This window comes from Rhinopithecus roxellana, chromosome 1 (genome assembly GCF_007565055.1).
Source record: "Rhinopithecus roxellana isolate Shanxi Qingling chromosome 1, ASM756505v1, whole genome shotgun sequence".
Classification (NCBI taxonomy): Eukaryota; Metazoa; Chordata; class Mammalia; order Primates; family Cercopithecidae; genus Rhinopithecus; species Rhinopithecus roxellana.
This window is the reverse complement of record NC_044549.1, coordinates 205,829,633-205,856,262: the sequence shown is the minus strand read 5'-3', so window position 1 is coordinate 205,856,262 and position 26,630 is coordinate 205,829,633. Positions and strand designations below refer to the sequence as shown.

At 45.5% G+C, this 26,630-nt stretch overlaps 1 long non-coding RNA gene and 1 pseudogene across 1 annotated transcript; both read right to left on the bottom strand.

Annotated features, from left to right (window-relative positions):
* Positions 1–3,213: 3,213 nt before the first annotated feature.
* LOC104669900 lies at positions 3,214–7,700 on the bottom strand (annotated as a pseudogene).
* A 12,685-nt stretch (positions 7,701–20,385) lies between these two features.
* Positions 20,386–26,083, bottom strand: LOC104669885. Its single transcript, XR_749054.1, has 2 exons — positions 26,003–26,083; positions 20,386–20,998 (listed from the first exon to the last, which is right to left on the bottom strand). It is a non-coding gene; the product is annotated as an uncharacterized LOC104669885 (long non-coding RNA).
* Between the last annotated feature and the right edge of the window lie 547 nt (positions 26,084–26,630).

The window sequence follows — 26,630 nt, the reverse complement described above, 5'->3', positions numbered from 1 at the left end:
AATACAAGTGAAGTATAAAACATGGTAGTTAAGGATTTTCAAAAGGAGGGATCAGAATTCACTCCATACGTATATTAATGCTCCTTAGTCAATTCCCCTTTACTTCCACCAAATTTCCATAGAAATCTGTGAAACAGAAAAGAGTAAGAGTTATTGAGAGAGAACTGCAACATAACCTGAGTGGGTTTGTCTGGACACTAAAGTCTGCTCTGAGCCTCTGGGTCACTAGGGGAAAATCAACAAATATTTATTGGAAGCTACTAAAAAAAATATGATACTCAGCGATTAGTGGAGATTTTCATATAATCTGCAAGGATTTTTATAAGCAAACCATTGTAGATAATGATGAAGCAAGAACTTTCTATTAGAAAACAATTCTCTCGTTGCCAGTATATAAATATATACACACACACACTCAGACGCACAGACACATATATATCCTAAGGCAATTAGAAGCCAAAATGGAATTGGCCTCTTACATAGTCAACCTTGTGCAACAACAAGGGAAGAAGTGGTGAGAAGACAGGGCATATTCTAGTAAGTGGGCTTAATATATTTAGTGAAATTTACCAAAATTCATAAGGCTGTATTAGTTTATTTTCTGTTGCTATCATTGAATACCTGAGACTGCATCACTTATAAAGAAAAGAAATTTATTTCTTACAATTCTGGAGGCTGGGAAGTCCAAAAGCATGGCGCTGGCCTCTGGTAGGGCCTTCGTGCTTGTAGAAGGCATCACATGGAGAGTGGCCAAGACGATCTCTGTCAGCTCAGGCCTCTCTTCTTCTTCTTATAAAGCCACCAGTCACATCATGGGGGCCCCACTGTGACGACTTTATCTAACCCTAACAACCCCCCAAGGCCCTACTTCTAGTCAATGTAAGAATTTGGGGGTTATATTTCCAACACATGAAATTTAGGGAGTGCATTCAAACCATAGCACTGTCTAAGAAATCTAAAATACTCATTTAAAGATGGAAAGGTGAAGCTAAGAGAAGAGACTTGGCCCAGATATATTTGGATAACTGTAGCTTTAGTATCTACACCAACATTCTTGAGGAACTCATCAAGTATTGACAAAAAAGGTTCTCCATGATCCATTGTTTTAAAAAAGAGACAGAGTCTCACAGTGTTGCCAAGAGTGAAGTGCAGTGGCTATTCACAGGCGTGATTCAAGCACACTGCAGCCTCCATCTCCTGGGCTCAAGTGATCCTCTGGCCTCAGACTCCCAAATAGCTGGGACTACAGGCACACACCATATACCCAGCCATGATCCATTTTTATGAATAAAAAATTTGTGGGTTTCACATTAACATTCAAATATTTCACTTGCTAGAAAGATGATGAAGAATTTGGTTTCTTAGCTGTATGAAGGTTTCTGCCTGCCTGGCCTGATTTACTCTGTTAATCTGTCCACTATATGTTTCTTTGCAAATAATATAATGGTGAGTGCCTGCCTCCTTCCCAGATATTAATGTATTTTTCTAAATTCTGAATTAACAAGATCCTAAACATAAAGGGATTTGTCAGTAGAATTTGGTTTTTGGTTTGTTAAGGTTTGCAGGGGTTTTTGGGGTTTGTTTGTTTGTTTGTTGTTGCTATTGTTTAATCTAGGGGTTCTCTTTTTCTCATCTTATTTAACCCTAGATAAGAAGAAGTTTAAAAAAAAGTCCTGCATACAGCTACTGTCACAAAGCCAGGTGAATCAAAAAACCTCCCCCAAAGCCTATATCCCTCCTCTGAGTGGTTGGTCTGAATTTCTAGAGTTAAACGATTTCTTTCTCTGGGTCCTTTGAAATAACCGTAATTAACACTTATGTAGAGGCTTGTCATACAATGGTATCATATAAAACAGGAGTCAGCAAACTATGTCCTGCAGGAGATTAGCAGTTGCAACAGAGACCATATGTCCCACAAAGCCAAAAATATTTACTGGTTGGCTCCTTACATAAAGTTTGTCATGCCCTGACATTCACGATCACATCGATCCTCATTAGCACCTACCTAGAAGCTGCTTCTTGTTTTGATAGCCACAAGGACTTCAATATGAACAAGCATTCGAGATGACTTCTGAAACACTAGCTGCAAAGGATAACAACTTAGGGGTGGAGGGTGGAAAGGGGCAGGGGACGGTAGAGAGGAGAATTAGAAATTTGACCCCAATAAGGAAAATTAGCCATATGGAGAGAAAACAGAGAAAAAACTCAAAGCTCTCCTACTGAACAGGATACCCAAATGCTGGGCCTGTTGTTCCACATGCCTCTCCCCTTTCCCATGTTCCCCCTAAATTTCCTCATGTTTATACAGCGGTGTGTTGAAGCCAGCTTCTGTGCTCACAAGAGGCAACCGTGTGCGTCCTGTTCTGGCTCCACGTTCAGTGACATCACATTGGTGGTTTGACATCAGCCATGATAGAAGTATTTATACCACAAAAATCAGTAAAAGCTACAAATCAGGGCTTTTCTCCCCCGCTCCCTCCCTGCAGGGCTGACTGTTAGACATTTCCTACCACATCACGGCAGATACATACATACATACGTACGTACATATATAACATAATTTCACATAAATGGCACTATGTCATACATGATATTTCCCTCTTCAGCTGCTGAATGTTGGCTGCAGACAGCTCACAGCTGAGTCTCTCTCCAGGAATTGCCTTAAGCTGAAGGCAACTGCCACACCTCAGGCCTGCTTCCCTCCCTGGGGCAACCTCCTTGCAGCTACTCCTCAAGGGCAAGGTAAAAAGTGAAAAGGCCAGACCCATCTCAATGCAGAGCAACTCCATCTCCAAAGCTCCCCCTGGGTTCAGCTGGGACTTCTGCTGCAATTGCATAAGAGAGAGAAGGAGTGAGAGAGGGACAGAGACAGAGAGAGACAGAGACAGAGAGGGACAGAGAGGAGAGACCCATTTGTCCACAACCAACTTCTCTCTTCATCTCCTTTCTTGAGTTACCTATTTCAGTTCATTTTTGATTTGCTTAAGGTTCTTTCTAGAGTATTTTTCTCAGATGGGATACCTGGATGATACACTTTTTTCTTTTCAGTGACTTTATTTTAATGGGTTTTCAGACTTACAGAAAGGGGCTCTTTAGATGGGACTGTGACACTGGTCAACCATCTTCACTGTGGAGTCCTAGTCACTATGATTTTGTTTTGTAGATCACGAGGATTCATTCAAATTGTCTCCTCTACTGTTCCTTCATGACAGCTTATGTGGTCTCAAAGTACATCCCTCCTTCTCTAGTACATTGTATTAAAAGAGGTTGCTGCTGCTTCTCCATTGTCATTAATCTTTTCATCTTATTCCTCTTAGCAAAGTCGGGGCATAACATATTATCTTCTATGCCTGGGGATGGGAAAATGCAGGCAGGTAACAAGAAGAGAGAAATCGTCCTCCTGTAAGTGGTAGGCACCCAGGCCTGACCTGCATGAAACTGCAGGCATACCCAGCCCTTTGTGTCTGCTGAGAGACATCTGCCATGGACCACACACCACCTGACACCAGAGGCTTGCGTCAAAAAGGCCTCAACAGAAACAGGAATGGAACATGAATTTACAGCCTGCGGCTGAACAGCTCTTGCAGCAATTCTTGCCCACGATGCCAACATGGCTCCCTGTGCTGAAATTATCACTTCAACTGTATTAGTCTCTTCTGTTCTTTCACTCATCTCATAACTTTTCTGAAGCCCCTTGCTCTCTCGGTCACTGCCTTGTGTTTCCTCGAACATCGCTGTAATGTGGTCTCTTGTGACGTTTCAGGCATATCTTGCTGTTGTTCAGGGTAAGCATGCCTGCGGAGCCTCAGATAAACTTCTATTTTCTTGCCATTAGTACTCAAACCAAGTTGTTGACACCAGTCCCGCGAAGTGTCCCGACACACCTTACTAATGGGAGGCAAAGTGGCCGGCAAGGGAAGGGCTGGTATTTTGCATCCAGCTTTTGCTGGGGCTGTATAAGTTGTTCATTTGTTTGAAGTAGATGACCTTGATTGAATTTCTTAGGCTTCTCCAGTGTGACAGCAGAAGTTGAAGAAACACTTGGGTTCCGTTTGTTCCATATTTGGGTCATCTTTAACTGGCACCCATGTCAAAATCACACTTTCCTCATCAGCTACTTCCCCCCTCAAATAAATTCTTCTTGCTGCTATCCAAATTTGAGTCTGACCTATTCAGCTACACCCCTGTCTTGTCCATTCCGTGATACGATTTTTAAAAATCTGTCTGTGTGCGATGGCTCATGCCTGTAATCCCAGCACTCTGGGAGACCCAGGCAGGTGGATTGCTTGAGTCCAGGAGTTCAAGATCAGCTTGGGAAACATGGCAAGACCCCTGTCTCTACCAAAAAAATACAAAAAGTAGGCAGGCGTTGTGGCACGTGCCTGTAATCCCACCTACTAGGGAGGGTGTAACTTTTTTTTTTGTTTACCCTGGCCAGCAAAAGGTATTTCAGCTGGCTCAGGTATTTTGTAGACATTGCTCCCCTCTCTCCAGCTTCCCATTATTGTAGGTGAGAAGCATGACACTGTCTCTTTTCTGTTTCTTGGTAATTAATGTTTTTTTCTTTGTATTAAAGGGTGCAAAAGTTTCTCTTTTTACCTGCTCTTCAAGAATTTAATTTGGATGGGTTTAAGTATGTGACTTTCAGGAGCCCCACGAGTTCGTTTTAAACCTCTGATCCAAGTCTTTTTCACTCAAAGAAGTTACCTTCTATCATTTGTTTAATGATTCTCTCTTTCCTGTGTTCATTTTTCTCTTTCTTATAACTCCTATTAGGTTTACTGGATCGAGCCTCCTAGTCTCTCCTTTTGTCCTTATGATTTCCATCTCTGTGTTTTTGTTCTATATTTGGGATATTCTTGCACTTGGCCTTCTCAGCCTGCTTTAATGTGTCCAATGAGTATTTTAGTCAAAGCTCCAGGAAGTCTGTTTCTTTGTTTTTGTTTGTTTGTGTGTTTGGGATACTGTGGTTGAATGTCCTTCTTACACTTCTGCCCTGGCTGTCTATTCCGGCAGTGTGATTTCCATGAAAGGCTGTTCGATGGATGCTTCCTCTCCCTCTCTCTGCCCACTGAGGCCCTGTAGGTGCAGAGTTGTTTTTTTATATCTGTTCTTTGAAGTTCAAGGCCAGCTTCTGGGGGTTCTTTCAGTGATTACAGTCCTGTGAGTGGTGGGAGGGATGGCCCCTGTGGGACATCAGTGTAGCTCGATATAAGGGGTCAGTCCCAATTAAGGCATGGGAAGGAAGGAGGCCTCTCAGTCCCACCACATCCCCATGTTCAGCTTCTCCTCAGCAACCTGGGACCAGGAAAGCCCATTCAGAATGTCAAGGTAGCCCTTTCCATGGGTCCACGAGTCTAAATGAACTAAGCGCAGGGCTCACCACAATTACAGCCTCTCCCCAAGCTTTCCATCCACTGATTCACAGGGGAGAAATCTCCTCCTCGGCTCTCTTCACCAGACCAACATTTGAGTAGAGGGCAGACAAGGCACCATCTAATGAAAATCTCTATCTCACCTCAACCCTTTCAAAGAAATCCAGGACACCCTGGATCTACTCTCCCTGGCGAATGCCTCCTTAACTTCTGAGATGATTTAACTCTTTGTTCTCCACATCTGATTTCTTTGGATGAGTCCTTCAAAGTTATGTGCATTAATGACAGACCCTTGAATAAGTAGATTCACTTTAAAATTGTGTTCATTGGGGAAAAAAACTGGGTGAAAAGGGCGAGATTACAAAGCATGTGTGTGTGTGTGCATGTGTGTGTCTATCCCCCCCCACACAGATATATCACATATACTCAGAAAAATGTTGGCATGGACAAACACCAAATTGTCACCTGTAGATGATGAAGTTGTAAGTACTTTTATTGTCTGCCTTTTTCTTATCTAACTTGTGTAACATTTCTTGTTTATGAAACATAAAAGAGCCTGTTCAGTTGTTAATTCAGCAAAATGCATTATAAAATGTCATTTGACTTTCACAGGTATTTTCAGAGGGTGTGAGGAGTGAGACGGCAAACAACCCTCCACCTCTCCGTCTCCATGTCTGTCAGTGAAAGCCCCATGCTGTCAGCAGGCTCGCCAGGCTGTTGGTAACCTGTAGATCCGTCTCCATATCTGTCAGTGAGAGCCCCATGCTGTCAGCAGGCTCGCCAGGCTGTTGGTAACCTGTAGAGAAAAGGAGGACCACAGGCAGAAGCTTCCTGCCCAGAGTCACCCAGGACAGCCCCCGCCCAAAGACGGACCCCAGCCTGAAATTGGCTCCAGAAGCAAAGGTTAGACCCCTCTGATTTCCCAGGTGTCCCCAGTTGTCTAGTCCTGGCTCAAAGAGGCTGGACAGTCTTTTAGAGCAGAACCATTTCCAGGTGCCCGCTGAGTCTCCAGCACCAGGCACTGGCACTTTGCAGCCACTCGGGAAACTGGTCGAATGAATGATCTCACGGCCTCTCAGTTCACTTGATAAAATCAGACATAGTAGTAGCTGTCATTGCTTATTCTTTGGATTTGCAATTCCCTCTAGGTGAGGGGTCAAAATTTGAGTTGTATCGGAAGATTTCAGCTCAACAAAAGGATTCACACTTTGATTTGTTTAGGAAGATTTCAGCTCCCGCTGGTTCACACAAGAGGCTCCCTTTCAAAGAGCTGAATTCCCTATCAGTGGATGTGACCTAGAAGGGGCTGGCTATCTCCTGCCAGAGGCGACATGGAGGGGTTCTGTGCTGGCTATGAAGAGAGTCCAGATGTGCTGTAAGCATTCCTCTAATTCAAACTCTGTGACAAATGCAATTCCTGGTTCAGAAATCTTATGCAAATTTGCCTCTTCCTTCCAAAAATATTCTTTAACCCTGATGTCATTCCTGTACCTACTAAAACTCTCCTTTGAGGCAGCCAACTGTGATTCAAGGGAAAGGTTGAGTGTGTCCTTGTAACAACCATGAGAGCAGCAGGCCTCCTCGACCCAAGAAAGCCTCCTTGGGGCACCCTGGACTGGCCTGGGATCAGTTAAGGAGAGTTTTACAGAACTGTGTCCCTGATCTGTTCCACGGGTATTCGAAAGAACAAATCCCAAGGAAGATATATGGTAGGATAGGTGATATTTAAAGTATTAACCAGAGATACAGAAGCACTAGCCACTCAGAAATGTTGTGACACCAGAGACATGACACAGAGCAGGATCTGCAGGTCCTCTGCATCTGCTTGCTGGATTGTGAGGAGGTTCCAGGGTCAGGGCCGGGCAGCCAGTGCAGCAGGGCTGTGCTTGAGAAGCTAAGAGCAGCAGCCAGTTACCAACTGGTTCAGAAGGCTTTCAACAGTTGAAGAACCAGAGTGGCCACACCAGCTAGAAATCAGCCCTGCTCTCCAACTGCTTCAGAACAGGCTGACCTTCTGGCAAAGGCTGCAGCCCCGTTCCTGCAAGCCACATTTTATGGAGTTCTTTTATTAGTCTCTCATGTAACCCATAGCCACATCATAAAATTAAACACCCCATTCTGTACATCAAGTCCACTGACTTCTTGAGCCCTGATTAGCACTGGGCTTTTCCCTCTGGGAGTTCTATTAAAGTAACATTATAACGGACAGAAAAGGAGTCTTTGCTGGGAGCAGCCAAATCCGCAGACTGACTGAGCTTCTGCTGGAGTCGCCATGTGGCATGTGTCCTCCTTTATCGGAAGCACGTTTGCCAGCTTCCTGTCCATCACTCTCTGCCTCTTTCACTCCTACCCCTCCCCAGCCTTCTGCAGTCATCCCTGCCCCCTCCCAAGCTCCTTCCATCTCCTAAGATGACTTAATGCCATGAGTGGTTCAATGCTTGCCTGGAGTCACTGTCAGGGTAGCCCCAACTCACCCCTGGGAATATATTTAGCCTGTGGGTGATCGCCCAGTTGGAGAGGTTATCTTTAGCCTGGCAGAGGTTGGGAGTCAATCTGGGCCATGATGTGAACAGCAGAGGGAGGAGGGAAAGGAAAGGAAACTAATACTCCAGAGTCTGCAACAGCAGCACTCAAGTGTACTCAGGTGGTGGAGAGCTAAAAGCCGAAGCGCGCTTCCTGAAACACGAGGCTCTTCTGGGAACACCCTGGAATAATGGTCTGCTTCATTCCATCCCATGAACTAAGAACAATTTTAATAGCAGAAAAGATGGCTGCATTATGAGCAGGCAGTATAAAACCACAAGCACACGTTTAAAAAAAAAAAAAACCACAAACTCAGCATCATTGGTGGTTTCCAAGCGTTCCCATTCGTATCTGTTTACTACTTCTTCATTAGTTTTGTTGCCTGCAGGTGCTAAAGGTTTAAAATGGAAGAAAAATGCATGGAAAGAATGTACACGGAAAAATTACATTACCTGAGTTAGGGAAAAGACCACTACTATTCGATTTTCAAGGTGGAACACCTCAGTCCACCTCAGGAATACCAACGACTGAGCTTGAAAAGCTCCCGGACCTGTTTCCAAACTATTCGAGAAAGACCGTGCACTTTTCCTCAGGGCACAGAAGGAACTTTCCTTAACATCATCCCTCCCTTCCAGTCACTAACTCTTCCCTGTTATCATTTATATCCACGGCCCCTTGGTTGACCTTCCTTACAGAACAATTGATTAGAATCTTTTGTCAAAACAGCTGAATACTTGCTAGTTATAATTAGAAGGAACTTAGGTCCCAGTGTGAACCAAGGCCAAGGATCCTGCAGGGGTGGGGAGGGACTTGCTCTGTGGGGAAGGAGACACGCCAGGGCCCTCCCCGAGTCCAACCGTCCTGCTCATTGGAGGGGAAGAGCAGTTCATGCTGAGCAATCCTCGGCCAGGCATATCCGAGTTCTGTGAAGAGCAGCAGGACCAAAGGGGAAATTCGGGAAGATCATCTTGTGTAGGTCTTTCAGGAAATCAGAGCGCAGATGGCAGAGCTTTGGAACTGAAAGCTCACACAGAGGGAAGAGGATTGAAGAAGAATCTTTTTTTTTTTTCCTCAGATTCCCCAGAGCTTTCACTCCAGAGTGCCAGAGGGTGTCCAGCAGGAGCAGGCCCCTGGGAACTCCTAGGACAACTCAGAGGCAGTCCAGATGGCTGGGAGTCCTTTGCTATGGGCAGGCTCCGGGTACAGTGCTCCTCAGAAGGTCATCCCTACTGTGGTGGTGAGGCCTGGGGAAACTCAAGTTACTCTACCATGTACTTCAGTAAGTGAGTCATCTCAGCCTTTTCTTCCCTAGATTGAATGATGCTCGTTCCATCAACTAGTTCACTAAGCACACCCTTTATTTTGCCATTATATGAGTGCATTTTGGTCCTCCGTTCAACTAGAAGTTACCTTATTCGTCTCTGTGACTCTTCCTCCTACCAGTGTACGGCAGAGTAACCAACAAATCGGACACTTATGAATACATTAATGAGAACCGACCCAACAAATAGTTTCCTGATCTCTATCAGTTATGCTCCTTACGATCCATCCTGACGGTGTACTTGCACGCGCTAAAATGGCCTAACATTTCCTGTACCATTTGTGACTAACCACACATCCTTAGATGATTTTTCCACCACCCTTGAGTCAGACTAGCCTTTTTCCAGGTAATATTTGAGATACCCAAATTTTATTACTCCACACTTTTAATTACCGAATGTCATTCAGAATGTGCAAGAGTAAGTAGTCTTCCAGTTCTCAAGTTCAATGGGCCTTATATCTCTTTTCCAGAGCGCCAACAACTATAACAATGTCATCAACACCTGCAAATGTGTTCAGCTCACAACAACCTCATTAAGTCATCATAAGAAAATATAGAAATATTGCATATGCATGCATGTAGCATCTCTGGGGAAAGAAACTTTTAACAATGGCTGTACCTGCAGAAGGAGGTTGAGAAGTTGATGGTTGGAGGCAGAACGTTCACTGTATACATTTTTTAATCATTTTAATTTTTAGATCATGTGCATGTATTGCTTTTTCAATTAAACTTTTTAAAAACTAGCTCTGAACAAACAAACAAAAAACAACAAGACACAGCTCTGATGCCCCGGGCAGTGGCCCTGACAGCTGCCTAGAGTTGATATTATACCCTATGGTGTCAAATGTCTCCTGTGTCATTGGCCCTATGGAATGCTTCACTGAATTCAAGATGGACTATGCAATGACCTGCCTGGTTCCTGGCCCTCACAGCCCTCTCCCTGATAACTAGGGCAACATGACTTCCGCTTGTTGACTCAATGCTAGGCCCAAGCCCCAGGACTAATCCTGTTCCTAGTCTGGAGGGATTTTAAGGGCTTGCAGCTTGGGTTACTCTGTCTCAACCCGTCTGGTTGCTGGCAGTGTCCTGCTCTTTGTGCTGTCTTGGCAGAGAGTGGTCCAGACCTTAGGTGGAGACACACATCTCCATATTGAGCTTGCTTGATTATGAAATTTATCAAGGGGTAAAGAGGAGACAAGAGATAACTATTCGATCAGCAGCTTTCCCACTCTCTTCCATTTATTCACCAAATGCAGTTACTAAGAACCTTCTATGAGTAGGATACTACACCAGCCTGGGCAGAAGCAAGTAAGAAGCAAATGAGTATAACAGCGCCCTTCACGAGTTCATAGTCTAGCAATAAAGACTCATGGGCTGGGTGCGGTGGCTTATGCCTATAATTCCAGCACTTTGGGAGGTGAACTTGGGAGAATCACTTGAGGCCGGGAGTTCAAGACCAGCCTGGGCAAAAGAGTGAGACCCATCTCTACAAAAATAAATTTATTTATTTATTTATTTATTTTTATTTTTATTTATTTATTTTTTTTTTGAGACGGAGTCTCACTCTGTCGCCGGGGCTGGAGTGCAGTGGCCGGATCTCAGCTCACTGCAAGCTCCGCCTCCCGGGTTCACGCCATTCTCCTGCCTCAGCCTCCGCAGTAGCTGGGACTACAGGCGCCCGCCACCTCGCCCGGCTAGTTTTTTTGTATTTTTTAGTAGAGACGGGGTTTCACAGTGTTAGCCAGGATGGTCTCGATCTCCTGACCTCGTGATCCGCCCGTCTCGGCCTCCCAAAGTGCTGGGATTACAGGCTTGAGCCACTGCGCCCGGCCATAAATTTATTTTTAAATTAAACTTATTTATTTATTTTGAGACAGGGTCTTGCTTTGTCACTCAGGCTGGAGTACAGTCACAGGCGGGAGTGTGATCAGAGTCCACTGCAGCCTTGGCCTCCCAGGCTCAGGCAATCCTTGCACCTTAACCTCCCTAGTAGCTGGGACCACAGACGAGCGCCACCCTGTCTGGCTAATTTTTTTTTTTTTTTTTTTAATTTTTTGTAGAGATGGGGGTCTCCTTACGTTGCCCAGACTGGTCTGGAACTACTGGGCTCAAGCAATTCTGCCTCGGCCTCCTGAAGTGCTGGTATTACAGATGTAAACCACCGTGTCTGGCCAAAATTTTTTTTTTAATTAGCCAGAGGCTGGGCGCAGTGGCTCATGCCTGTAATCCCAACACTTTGGGAGGCCGAGGCAGGCGGATCACCTGAGGTCAGGAGTTCGAGACCAGCCTGGACAACATGGTGAAACCCTGTCTCTACTAAAAATACAAAAATTAGCCAGGCATGGTGGCACATGCCTACAATCCCAGCTACTCTGGAGGCTGAGACAGGAGAATCGCTTGAATCCAGGAGGCAGAGCTTGCAGTAAGCCGAGATCATACCACTGCACTCCAGAATGGGCTACAGAGCAAGACTCTGTCTCAAAAAAATAAAATAAAATTAGCCAGGCATGGTGGCACATACCTGTAGTCCTAGTTACTTGGGAGGCTGAGGCAGGAGGATTGCTTGAGGCCAGGAGGATGAGGCTGCAGTAAGCCATTATCACGCCACTGCACTCCAGCCTGGGTGACATTGTGAGACCTTGTCTCTAAAAAATAAATTAAGCAAATAAAAAATAGACTGATGCAGTCCAACTCAAGAACTTTAATGCGAAGAGGCAGGTGTGAGGGAGGAGAGAAGGAAGGATTGCTTTCAATCACTGACAGCAAGACAAGGAATAGCCCAGGAAAGCTTTCAGAAGGGGATGACATTGCTATGAAGACTTATGAGCTGAAGGGAATTTAGTAGCTGCAGATAGAGCCTTTCAGATGGAGGAGGTGGCCGGCGAAGGGGATCCCACTTTCACAAACCATAAAGGCTCTGCACTTCTGTTCCCCCACTCCTCGGAGAAGGAGGGTGAGAAGAGCTGGGCCCCCAGAACCCAGGACCACATACGAAGGTGTTTCTGTTTAAGACAGCCTTTTTCTCCACTCTTTGTCTGGTAATACCTCATCTTCAAGCCCCAGCCTAAGGACACCTCCTCTGGGAAGCCCACCATGACTTTTCCAGGCAGGGTTAGTTGTCCTGTCTGCTGCGCTCCTACAATCCTCTGTCCTAGAGAGTTAGGGAAATTTAGAAGTTAGGCAAACAGGCTCTGCCACCATTCTGCCTCAATTCAAATCCTGGCTCAGCCACTGCCTTGCTGAGTCATTTGAATCAAGGCACTCACCTCTCTGGGCCTCAGTTTTACCATCTGTTAAACAGCGTAACGATGGCACTGTCCTCCTGAGGTCACCGTGAGGATGAAACAAGACAATGTCCCTAAAGCAAGCGCCTGCTGTAGTGTCTGCTCTTGTTGCTCATAACCCTGGGCTGCTCTTACTGGACTGTGCTTGTGACGGTAAGAACCCTGCGGGCCAGGGCTATTCCTCTCTGGATCTCTCTCTGCAGTGTTTAGAGGTGTTGTCCACAGTTCAGGTGTTCAATTTCTATCTTCTGAAGGACTGAACAAAACATAGCGATGAAAAGGAACAAAATGAATCAAGCCTTAATGCAAAGACACAGTAAATGCAGGTGAAATGACCGGAAAGAATCAAGGAACCTAGGAAAGTAAATGGGGGGAGAGGAGACGGTGCCACGACTTCAGAGGAGAAAAATTCCTATTAAATTCCTGTTCCGCCTGTAATCCCAGCACTTTAGGAGGCCGAGATAGGTGGATCACCTGAGCTCAGGAGTTCGAGACCAGCCCGACCAACATGATGAAACCCCATCTTTACTAAAAATACAAAAATTAGCCGGGCGTGGTGGTGGGCGCCTGTAATCCCACCTACTCGGGAGACTGAGGCTGGAGAATCGCTTGAACCCCGGAGGCAGAGGTTGCAGTGAGCCGAGATCGGGCCACCGCACTCCAGCCTGGGGGACAGAGCGAGACTCTGTCTCAAAAAATAAAAAATTCTCGTTCATCTCTTAACGTGGGGACTGCCCATTTATATTTGGACGGTATTTTTCTCTGGCTTTCCCACTTCCCGGGGCCTTGGAGCTCCCTCCCCCGCAGGGCGGCCTCTCTCCTCCTCCTCCCTCCTCCCTCCCGCTCCCCGGGGAAGGGCCGCGGCCGCAGCCCTGACCTCGCCTCCCACGCGGGCCAGCAGCCGGCCAGCCGGCGGGCGGGGCAGGAAGGGGGAGCCGCGGCCCCGGGCCCCCGAGATCCTTAACTGCAGCTTCCAAAGCCCGGGCTGATCCTAATCAGTGTGGGAAAGGAGCGCCGGGCCCAGCCCGCCGGCCGGAGACGCCGCCTCTTTTCATAAACTTTATCGCCGCGGTGCACAGCCGCTGATAAAGCACCGTAAATAAACGAGCGGGCGGGAGTGCGCGGCTGTCCGGAGGCTGCCTGCGCGCACGCCCTGCCTCGGCCTGCAGCTCCCGGGGGAAATGAATCACACGCCGGGCTGCAAAGAGCAGCGTGTTCTCTTCTCCAGACCAAGGCCGTAAATAATAATGCGTTCTTTCCCTACGTGGAGACCCTCACCTTTTGTTTTATGCATTCCATAAAAAGCCCAGGAGTTTCCTTCCGGCTGCCTGGCCTCCCCGCCTTGCCCCGGGAGTTAGGAGTGCTGTGTTCTGGGGTAGGCGTTTCCCTCGGGTGGAGCTCCTGGGCCTGGGTTGGGCCTGGGCGTGTGGCTCCGTGTTCCTAAGTCCCCTTTGGCTCTTGCACAACAGACCGAGGCTGGAGCAGGGCAGGGGAGCCGGAGTGGAGGGATTTGAAGGGGGGTGGTTTGACATCTCTGGTGGCTGGTGATGGTGAGCCCGGTTCCAGCCAGGGTGGCCACGGACGTGTGTGGGCGATAGCCCGCTGCAGCTGAGTCACCGAGGAACCCTGGGCACTGCTTCTTCAGAGGCCAAGGGAGAGTGCACACCCTGATCACAAAGAAAGAGGACTTTGCCCCAGTCGACGGGGAGTTCAGCAGGCCTCATGGCCCATGTCCCTGAGCTGCTGAAGTTTTGACTTGGGGGGCACCAAAGTTAATCTATGGTACAATTTTGGGGAGTCGAGTTTGAGGACGATTCCATGAATATGAAACAATCTAGAAAGTCAGGGGTGTGTGGAACAGCCCAAAGCAGGCCGGCTCTGTCACAAGGTCCAGTCTCTAACCCAACCCTGCTGCCACTCAGCTGTGGCCTCGGGCAGCCACTGCCCTTCTCTGAGCCTCAGTTTCCCCATCCTTATTATGATCTCTAAAGATATCTTCCGGTTCTCCTGCTCACTTAGTGAGAAATAACATCCTTGCTATAAATTCTTCCATTTCCGAGATGTCGCAGCACAGGACCCTCTGAAGAAACACTGTAATGTCCACTTAGAAGAAACCGGGACATATAGGCCTTTTCCGTAACCGACACCTCGTTAGTGAGATTAGCGCTGGAAATTACCTCTTGGGGAGGTTACAGAGGTACAGGAGCCCTCCAGCCAGAATAAAGTCAGCTTGTGAGGTAAAAAGATTTAAAAATAAAATCCAGTACATGATTACAGCATTAGGTCAGGGCTTCTCTGCGCCCCAAGGATGAGCTCCATGGCAGCTGGGTTTCTGCTTCCTGTGAGAAGGATTCACTGGCTCCAAACATCTCATCCCGAAAAGTCAAATGTTTCCTTTTGTGGGAAGCAGGGCTGGGAAGGAAGGAGCTTCTGGTTGCAGCTCTAGAGAGAGAGGAACCTAGGAGTCCTGACAGATTCTCTTTGGTTCAGCACTCCTAGAGAGTGTGGGTTTTGGGAGCTGACTCCTCCAGCCATGGCCAACAAAAGGAGATCACTCATGAAATAGAAATGAACAAAGGCGGCCAGGCACAGTGGCTCAGGCCTGTAATCCCAGCACTTGGGGAGGCCGAGGCGGGTGGATCATGAGGTCAGGAGTTCTAGACCAGCCTGACCAACATGGTGAAACCCTGTCTATACTAAAAATACAAAATTAGCCAGGCGTGGTGGTGGGCACCTATAATCCCAGCTACTCGGGAGGTTGAGGCAGGAGAATAGCTTGAACCCGGGAGGCGGAGGTTGCAATGAGCCGAGACAGTGCCACTGCACTTCAGCCTGGGCAACAGAGTAAGACTTCATCTAGAAAAAAATACAAATAAAAAATAAAAGAATGAACAAAGGCCTGGTTCTTCTAATACCCATTTCTGACACCACATGTCCCAGGAAACATGTGGCCCCAAACAGGCTTCATTTCCTGCTCTCCGGACAGAAGGCCACTCAGTCTTGTTTCCTCTATTTGCATAATGTCAAGAAAAATGAGTCACACCAGACTGGCATGTGTTAAGTAATATTGGCAAAAGGTTTCCAACTGAGTTGAGAGTATATTTCTTACCAAGGAACAATCACTCACTCAATTGCTGATTTATGACGACATGAATGTGATTTTATCTCTGGGTCTCAGTTTTCCATCCATGAATCCTTGTGATTTTTAATTTTTCATGTAAGACTGTCATGAGAAGTAAGATTTTTAAATTTCCAGAACAGAAATAAGTAAGGGAAACATCTAAGTGTGACTCCTCCAGAATCGCTCTTGCTTCCAATTTTGTCTGCTGTTAATGGAGGTCAGCAACTAAGGGAAAAAGGAGAAAACACATTAAAAAAAAAAAAAAGGTAAGCCTGAATGTAAAAATAATTGGACTAGCCTGCCAAGGATAGAAGCCCTAGTGTAGTGGTTCTGAAACTTTTGAGATTCACAGAACTTTGTAGAATCTGACGAAAATCACATCCTCCACGTCCCCATGGACATACAAATATAGACCTGTCTTTGCAGGTCATTTCAGGCGTTCGCAGACCCCTGAAGCCCCACTTAAGGATGCTGTTAAGAACCTCTGCTCTGGAGAATAATAAAGTGTTGAACCTCTGTTTCCTAATCTGTGAAGAGGATATAGCACTCACTCCCAACCAGCTTCGTGGAAGAGAAGGAAGAAGCTACATAGACCTGTGCTGTTAAAACATGTTGGTTCTCTGCCTGGCAGACATGTAATATTGATGCAGTTCTATTACCATCATCTGCCACAGTCATTCCCTATTCTGCTTCATGGGATGTAAATTTCTTTACAAGACAGAAGCAGCCCTGTCTGTGAAATTCCCAAAGCAAACCCTTCTGGTAAGCCAGCACTGTAAGTTTTCATACTTGCCTGTTAGAAATGTAATGAGTCCCCACGGAGACCAAAGGGAAGGCTGGAGGTAGCTCTGCAGGCTCTCAAAGGGTAATAATTGCTGGGGCAGGAACGCACCAAATGATACCCTTGTGGTTTTAAAAGTCAATGTAACTTTCCAAAGAGTCCTCCTTTCTCCCAGAGTAGGTTGCAATATTTGAAAAATTAACCCACTGAAACAAAACGTTAAGTTTGGGGAAAAAGTTTCTGATACATCAGTTAAAAAATAAAAGCTTTTAATGTATCAGTAATATATTAAATAGAATCACCCATTTGGTTCAAGGAACCTAACTGCAATTTCTGTAAATATCACCAGTAAAATAAAGGGATTGGATTAGACTTTGTTATCCTTTAATCTTCCTGGGTTTGCAGATCCTTTCAGAATTAGATATGAGATATAGTTTCTGGCCCCAGAAAATACACATTTACTAGACATGTAACTCTCACATAATTTTACTTGCAATTTAGGGGCCTTACAAAATCCGAGCAGTCCATGTGGACCACTAGGTTCATGAAAGCTGAGCTACCCACTCTCTAAGGCCCCTTCTACCTTAATAGGCTTGAGAGGATTCAGTTCCTTCGCCGTTTTGCAGAGCCCCTGCAAAGACAGGAAGGAGCAAAGTGTTCTTCCTACAACTGCTGTGAAAAATAACCATGCTTTAAACACTCAATTTAGGTTATGTTTAGAAAGCATAGTCCAAACAAGCAGCTCTTCAGGACAATGACATAAAACTACAATTTGACGTTTTTTTCCTGGAAGACAGGGAATGAGAAGGATAGAAGGCCTGGATAGTGCAAGATAAAGAATGGGATGTGGTCGGAACATGCAGATGGCACAGTCCTTGAAGAAGGGATTGTTAAGGGTCTTGAGAAGGCCTCGGCAAGCAGCAATCTTGCCTCTGTGGGAAGTGGTAAGGGAAGCTACGCCGCTTCTCAACACGCAGAGGGGTTCTTCTGATGGTACCTGTAGCAGGCCTCGCTGTTGGTCATAAATATTTACTGCCCCTCCCTGAAAGAGGATAATATTTCTCCTCCTCCTTGACGTTAGACTTGGCCATGCTATTTGCCCTGGCCAGTGAAATGTACAGAAATGACATCTCTCACTTCCAGGCAGAAGATCTAAGAGCCAGCTCAAGGTTTACCATGTGCTCTTCTCCACATCCACGAGGCTGGCAGGATTCTAGGTCCACTGCACCCTCAGTGAAGGGAACGTCGGGCAGCGCTGCAGTCAGCCTCTCAGGCATCAGGTGACGTGCAAGAAAATATTTTTGATGTTGTAAGCCTGTGAGATTTTGGAGTTGCTTGTTACTGCCGAAGAGCCAAGACTAATTTCCTGATATATCATCCTCCTTTGGGAAGGAAGAGAGATGGATTACAGCACCAGCCAGCATCTGCAGGAACTATGTGCATCCTCCTCTTTCCATCCTCCCCACTCCTGACACTGTTAACAGCACCCTTATGTCATAGTTAAAACTAAGTGTCAATTTGATTGGGTTGAAGGATGCAAAGTAATGTTCCTGGGTGTGTCTGTGAGGGTGTTGCCAAAGGAGATGAACATTTGAGTCAGTGGACTGGGGGAGGCAGACCCACCCTCAGTGTGGGGCGGGGGGGGGCACCATCTCATCAGCTGCCAGTGCGACTAGAATAAAGCAGGCAGCAGCAGGTGGGAGAAGCTGACTTGCTGAGCCTTCTGGCCTCCATCTTTCTCTCGTGCTGGCTGCTTCCTGCCCTTGAACATCAGACTCCAAGCTCTTCGGCTTTTGGACTCTTGAACTCACACCAGTGTCTCTCTCTCTGGCCTTCGGCCACAGACTGAAGGTTACGCTGTCGGCTTCCCTACTTTGAGGTTTTGGGACTCAGACTGGCTTTCTTGCTCCTCAGCTGGCAGAGGGCCTATCGTGGGACTTCTTCTGACTGTACGAGCCAATTCTCCTTCCTATCGACATCCGTCCTATTAGTCCTGTCCCTTTAGAGAAGCCTAATCCACCTTCTCATCCACTGTGACCCAAGGAACTCCAGAGCTCAGCTAAGAGCCAGTAGCCCATCAGTCATGCCCCCTGTAGCAGGTTGAATGATGCCCCCCAAAAAGAGATGTCCACATCTTAACCCCCAAATCATGAATGTGACTTAATTTGGAAAGGGAACCTTGCAGATATCATTAAGATTCTCCATATGAAATCATCTTGGATTACCAGGATGTGCCCTGGATCCAAGGACAGGTGTCCTTCTCAGAGATGAAGAGAAGACAGAGGAGATGGAAGCGATGTCCTTACAAACGGAAGAACCCTAGGACCGCTGGGAGCTTATAGACTCAACGGAGGCTTCTTCCCTAGAGCCTTTGAAGACAGCCTGCTGGCCGGGCGCGGTGGCTCACGCCTGTAATCCCAGCACTTTGGAGGCCCAGGCAGGCGGATCACCTGAGGTTGGGAGTTTGAGACCAGCCTAACCAACAAGGAGAAACCCCGTCTCTTGAACAATGAGATCACTTGGACACAGGAAGGGGGAACATCACACACCGGGGCCTGTCGTGGGGTGGGGGAAGGGGGAGGGATAGCATTAGCATTAGGAGACATATCTAATGTAAATGACGAGTTAATGGGTGCAGCACACCAACATGGCACATGTATACATATGTAACAAACCTGCACGTTGTGCACATGTACCCCAGAACATAAAGTATAATACAAAATAACAGTAAAATTAAAAAAAAAGAAACCCCGTCTCTACTAAAAATACAAAAATTAGCCGGGCGTGGTGGTGCATGCCTCTAATTCCAGCTACTAGGGAGGCTGAGGCAGGAGAATCACTTGAACCTGGGAGGCCAAGGTTGTGGTGAGCCGAGATCGTGCCATTGCACTCCAGCCTGGGCAATAAGAGTGAAACTCTGTCTAAAAAAGAGAGAGAGAGAGAGAGAGGCTGCGGCCCTGCTAACACCCTGATTTTAGACTTCTGGCCTCCAGACCTCTGAGAGAATAAATTCTGCTGTTTTAAGCCACCCAATGTGTGGTGATTTGTTACAGCGACCATATAAAACTAATAATTTCACTTTTGCAAAATAACTCTTCTTCATTTGTTCCTCTCTTTGATATACTTCTTAAAGGTAAGAGCTACAAACCAGTATACTAATGGACTGGGGGAAAAGCCTACCTTTCTCTCTGTCCAGTCCCCAGGGCAGGGCCTCAATTCCGTTGAAAGGGAGGGAGAAGGCAGCTCCCAAAACCTGACTGCTGCACTTCCTCTCCAGGGCAGACACCAGCGGTGAGAGGCTGAATCCGTGATTACGGACTATGCAAAAAGTGAGTCTCAAAATAAACAGCTCCTGGAGTCAAAACTCAGGGGACGATACATAGAATTTTAGAGTCTTCAGGACAGAGAGACAGCATGTAGTTCAACTTCTTCAGGCAGTTTTTAGAGGTACAAGAGGGCAAGGAATTTTGTATATTCGCATATGCTTTTCTGTTATTGAGGACCCTGAGGGCTGGAGAGCAGAGAAATCTGTCCAGGTCACAAACTAGGGGCTGATAGCAATTTGACCACCCAGTGCAGGAGGACTCTTCCTTCACCTCTGGGGTCCCACCTCTGTGGTACTGCCCCCAGAATGGGGGCTTTTTATATGCAACAGGTCTCACTCACTTAGGTCTTTCATAAGCCCTCAGCTCTCCTGGTCTGGGGACCCCACTCCATGTCATGTTAAGCATCTTAAAATGCATGCTTATCTCATATCAGATGTAATTTTTTCTCTTTAAAAATCTCGTAGTTCTTTTATAATTTTTACTTCGGAAAGTAATTGCCTATAAACAACTTGCTCGATTTTAGATTTTCCACAGTTTTCAGTAATCATCACACAAACCCAGGGAAATCCAGCCATAGATTATTTTCAGAAGCAATGAAATTTTCATGAATGCTACATTTCGTAATTAACAAGATTGGCATTATGCTTTCTGCTGTACAGATTTAACTGACATTTTATTAATTTCGGGTTTGCCTTTTAGTGCTTTGATTGGGAAGTGTTTGGGGAAGCCTTCACATGAAGGATGTCAACAGGTGTTAGCAGGTAAGGTAGACAGAACTGGGTGGCAATGCCTGAAATGTCCAGCAAACATCTCGGCTTGTGGGGCTGAGTGTAGGTCAGGGAAATAGCAGAAGACAGGATTCTAAGCACGGAGCCAGGCACTACCATATCCATAATCTCCTCTGAGACTTGAAAACCAAGCTGGGGCCAGGTTACAAATGACTTCACATACCATTCTCCCCACTGCCTGCCACTTGTACCCTGGGCAGCCACTGGGGACATTCCTGGTTCTGGATTCCTGCCTCTGAGCAGCTCTCTAAACATGGGTAGGAGGCCTGTGCTTCCCCACACCCGTTTCCATCTGTTTGTATGGCCCAGAGCCACTTGAGATAGGGCCTTCCTAGGAATAGAAGATAACACCGGCATCATTCCAGAGCCACAGTGGATGGGCTTTCCCTGCCCAGGAAATGACTGCTGCATTGATCTCTGTGACACTCAGGACGGGGCACCCTTGTGGGGAGGATTCCAGTCTGCATTGCATCAAATACCTAGGAGAGGGAAAAGCCGTTTAAGCCAAGCATATGTTTATTTGATTGAAACGAACAACTCTCACAGGCCACAAACGAGACAGGCAGACAGATGTTTCAAGCGGCACCTCATCAACTGATTTGAGCCATCATGCAATATCAGTGCACAGAATAATTCTGGAAAGATTCTAGGAAGGGAAGTTGGCTATCTTAAAATCTCCCTCTTTAGGATGAATTTCACAGCAACTGCTTCAGATGGTAGTAGGGACTGATTATCCCCATTTTAAACCTTAGAACAGAAAAACCACTCCCCCAGTGATACCCACCTAGGAATGGAAGAAGCCAAGATGACCACAACCCAGGTCTTTAACCTCTGAGATCTCTTTTCATTGAGCTTGGCAGAACTGCCACTCCAAAGACTCACAGCCTCTCAAAGAATGGTGGGAGCATGTCAAAAAGACAGAGAAACTGGCTTGAAAGGGCACCTGCTGGTCAAACCTGGGACAATTTATTTATCGAAATAAATAATAATGATAATAGTTGTAACATTTGAGTAAAATAGAAATCTGTAAGTCCACACTGATACAAACAAATACACAGAAAGAGGAGAGAGCTTTCTTTACAGTAAAATGACAACTGGTAAAAGTAGACATAATGGAATTAGAATCACCATTTAGCAACAATCATAGTGATACTCAGTCAAGAAACATCAGTAGATGTTAGAACTAGTGGGTGAATGTTTAATAAGAAATGGGAAAATTTTATACTTTCAGAGTACCTCCAGCCAAATTCTTATTAACTACAGAGGGAAAAAGAGTAATTTTACAATGAATAGTCCTGACAAATACCACCTCAACTGAATAATCAAAGTGAATATTGGCCGGGCGCGGTGGCTCATGGCTGCAATTTCAGTGCTTTGGGAGGCCAAGACTTGTGGAGCACTTGAGCCCAGGAATTTGAGACCAGCCTGAGTGATATGGCAAAGCTCCGTCTCTACAGAAATACCAAAAGTTACGCAGGTGTGGTGGAGTGTACCTGTAGCCCCAGCTACTTGGGAGGCTGAGGTGGGAGGATCACCTGAGCCTGGGAGGTCAAGGCTGTAGGGAGCCGAGATCATGCCACTGCACTCTAGCCTAGGTGACAGAGTGAGACCCAGTCTCAAAAAAAAAAAAAAAAAAAAAAAAAAAAAAAAAAAAAGCAAAATCAAAAACCCCACAGTGAACATCACCAATATTAATAGGTCAGGTTGAAATCATGCCCCACCTGATCAGATGTAAATACCTTGTCAAAAATGCACCTCTCAATCTAATCCGGAGAAAACATTCAACAAACCCAAACTGAGAGACATTCTACAAAATAATCAGCACATCCAATCAAAAGTGGCAGTTAGGAAAGTCAAGGAAAGATCGAGGAACTCTTCTGACTGAAGGGCGCTAAAGAGACATGACGATTACATGCAACAGGTGTTCCAGGATTGGGTCCTTTTGCTACAACAAATACTATTTGAATAATTGTCAAAACTAAATGGCATCTGAGGATTAGATGGCAGAAATGTTTTGATTTGAATTTCTTTATTTTGATGATTGCACTAGAATTGTGTAGGAGAATGTCCTTGTTTGTAGGAATTGCACACTCAAGTGTTTAGGTTCAGGTTAAAAAGTTCTTTGTCTATTTCTGCAGCTCTCCTGTAAGTATGTAATTATTTCAAAATAAACAAAGAAAATTCCCAGTTGCGAGTGAAAGCGGGGGATATTAAACATATTTTTGTCACTTCTTCCAGGAAATAGGCTGCCTCCCTCAAGGATAGGGTAGTAACCAAGGACAAGCTCTCAGTTGAGACAGCTTGGTGTGCTTCTAGAAAGCCCTGTTTGCAACGAATGTCTGCAAATCAGTCCTACATCCCAGTAGCTTAAATTTATGAGGCTTCATTGTTTACAGTCAACCTTTAGTTAACAGCAGCTCTTTCATTTCACCTTTATATCTGACTCACTCAATGAAAAAAACCTTCTGAAAAACAAAACACTGAGGAGTTCTGAAATAGCTTCCATCCATAAGAACCTTTTAATAAATGTTTTTTTAAAAAAAAATACAAAATCTAAGTCTGTGATGTCAATGCTGGCTTCCTTAAAAGAGAGAACAACCAGAAATGAATGTGCTATCATCCACCCAGCATGTAAGATAAACAAAATCAGCACCAGCTTACCACCACACAGAGCAATATACCTTCCTGTTGTAGTCTCCTTGCTGTCTACTGCTTTTCTGCTAAATTATGAATTTCCAATGAAATGTTATACAGTGTATGACTCTTCTGTCTACCAATGACTGGCTCGCCCTCCCTCACTCCCTCTCTCCTTCCCTCCCTTCTTCATTGTCTTCATGCACGTGGGGAGATCAGAAAGTGTGTTTTTCTTACAAACCTTAGGAAAACTATAACACCTAGCGAACCTATAATTAAACTTAATATAACCTGGGAAAGGCAGAAGAAAAAGCAAATGAAGATTGTGAATCAGATGAGACAGGCAGTTAGCACGTCTCCATTTCCTTTGGGAAAGGCGAGTAAAGTCTGCAGACGTCAAGTTCTCTCCGTGTGCTGTGCCTAACTTGGATCTGTATTTCAACTCTCCTTTCTTAAAGAAATGCCATGTCCTGGGGATGCTTGGAGCACTTCCACAGCATTCCACAGGAAGCTGCAATGACCCTCCATCCTCTCCAGGTAGAACAGGCTGTCTCCAACTCACAATCTCACTATGTTCCAAAAGTTCTTTTTTCTTTTTTCTTTTCTTTTTTCTTTTTTTTCGAGACAGAGTCTTGCTCTGTCAACCAGGCTGGAGTGCAGTGGTGTGATATCGGCTCACTGCAACCTCCGCCTCCCGGGTTCAAGTGATTCTCCTGCCTCAGCCTCCCGAGTAACTGGGACCACAGGTGTGTGCCACCACGCCTGGCTAATTTTTTGTATTTTCAGTAGAGACAGGGTTTCACTGTGTTAACCAGGATGGTCTCGATCTCCTGACCTCATAATCTACCCACCTTGGCCTCTCAAAGTGCTGGGATTACAGGCGTGAGCCACCGGCCCCATCCCCAAAAGTTCTTTATTTTAAAGTATCATTTAGAGTTTGGCAATAATGTTACAAATTGTAATTAGATTTCCCAACTAGTCACAAAACTCCCCATAATTAGCCTATAATGTAACCAATACATACACAAGCTAATGTAACCAAGCGTGTGTGGGGGGGGGGGGGGCACACACACGCAGCCTTCCACATACACAAAACGAAAACAATAATAGAAAAAAATGCATAGTATATCCCCTACACCATGCATCAACAAGCGTCTACGGGCTAGCCTGGGAATCTAACCAACATTTTTACATTGATTCACTAGGAAAAAGAAAATCGAATCCAATTTAGAACTCAGGCCTTTGGATACATTCCTTTCCTATTCCATAGTTCCTTCTCCCATCACATCTCACCCTGCAACCCCACGCCACCTCATCCCTGAAGAGTAATGAATACTCTTCTCAGCTTCTCAGGCCAGAGCTACCTCTTGAAAAGGAAACTTCATTCCCCAGAGGCCTTCACTCTACCTCACTCACACACACACACACACACACACACACACAGACATACGCACACACACACAGACATACGCACACACACACAAACTGAGAATGACTAAGGTGGCATTTTCAGGTGGTGACTGTGAGACAAGCATCCATAGTTCAGAGGCTACATTAACATAAGTGATGCATGTTCACAAGCAGCCCCTTCGCTTAGAATTCTGATATGAACAAGAACATGGTGAGGGGGTCATGCTAAGCCAAGCTCTCTTTCACTCCCACAGATAGAGACCCCAGGCCTATACTCAGCTTTATGATACTGTGCTGTGATTATTGTCTTGCTGTAATTTTGTTTTCTCATTTCTGGCATAATCTGTTTCATTGAACACAGAAAATATGACATGTGGGCAGAAAATGAGGCTTAAAAAGAAATTTAGGAAAGCAAATATCATTTGACATTTTGCCACTAGATATGAATTTCATTTAGGACAGGTTTCTAGTGAGACTTGGTGAAATGCTCTTGTTTAAAACATCTGTAGAATAGTCTAATTATCCTGATGATGAGGAAAAGAATAAGAAGAGGGAGGAGAAGACCTAAATAGCCATTGGTACCAACTCGTTGCTGTAACCACACATAGCTATAAATTTATTAGATGTGACACGATTTAAGTTTCAAAAAATGAAAAGAGCATTGCCAGGATGATGTCACTGAAAGTAAAAATGTCCTTGAAATTCTTATTCTGTGACAAAAAATGAGGGCAAATCTGTCTGGTATTCTCTCTCCTTGTTCTTCTTCAAGACAAAGTTTCTAAAATAATCTCAGACGTGGTGTAACATTTGCCAGACAGCTGTTCTAGGGAATGCCAAGAAGATAATCCTTGGGTGTCTCACCGTCTTTTGTATTTTTTCTTCCTTCAGTACATTCTGGGTTCAGGCCAGCACATAGATGCCATGTTCAGAAAGTTTAGAAAGTCTCTCTAGGGAGACTTGATGTCTCTGGAGGCCTTTTATGCTGATTTTACTGGCCTCATTGAGAAGGCAATTTCTTGACTTCCTGGCAAAGGGATTGACCTTAACTCTGTTTCTAGATGGCAAATGTCTGTTGAGATGAAGCCGTGGCTGAGGCTCACACTCAGGGATGCATCTGATCTGAATCCTCTCTCTCCATCCCTGAGAACGCTCCCATGGACGGTGAGTGAAACTCTGAACCAGGAATTATAGATTTGTTCATCTTAGAACTAGAAAAAGACCCTAGAGGACATCTAGCTTAGCACTCTCCCTCCCAACCTATTGGTGATCCCCACTGTCCAACAGAAATGAGTTTTCTAGAAAACAAAATTCTTTCTCCCAATAAACATGTTCAAAATCTCATGCATATTTTAATACTTATGACTTCATATTTCATTTGAATGAGCCTGATGATTAAATTGGGGGCAGAGAGAAAAAGAATCTTGTGTGTTTACACAAACCTAGTGTAAAATCCTAAGGTCAACCCTTCCCTCAAATCTTCAAAACACAGTTCTCTGATGCTGCTGCTTCTTAAATCTTCATCATTTGTCAAAGAACAAAAAAGACTATTACTAGAAGAGGAGACAGAGGGGCATACAATATGGACATGGGACTGGAAAACAGACACTGATCTGAGGCAGAGGCAACGTGAGAAACATTCATAGCTGTCTTTCAGGTCCCGACAGATGGACCCAGGAAGCCAGATTTCTGACCGTGGGGAAATTGTTCTCTTGTCACCAGGCTTTCTCCAGTTCTACCACGAAATAGGCTAGTGTATTAGTTTGTTAGCATTGCCATAACAAAAAGCCACAGACTGGATGGCTTAAACAACAAAAATTAATTTTCTCTCAGTCCTGGACGCTGGAAGTCCAAGATCCAGGTGTCAGCAGGCTTGTTTCCTCTGAGGTCTCCAGACTTGTGACGGCCAGCTGCCTTTTTGCTGTGTCCTCACATGATCTTTCTCCCCTATGACATTTGTGGTATCTCCTTTTGTGCCCAATTTCCTCTTCTTATAAGTAAGGATGCATCCATAGTCCCAGCTGCTGGGGAGGCTGAGGCAGGAGAATCACGTGAACCTGGGAGGCAGAG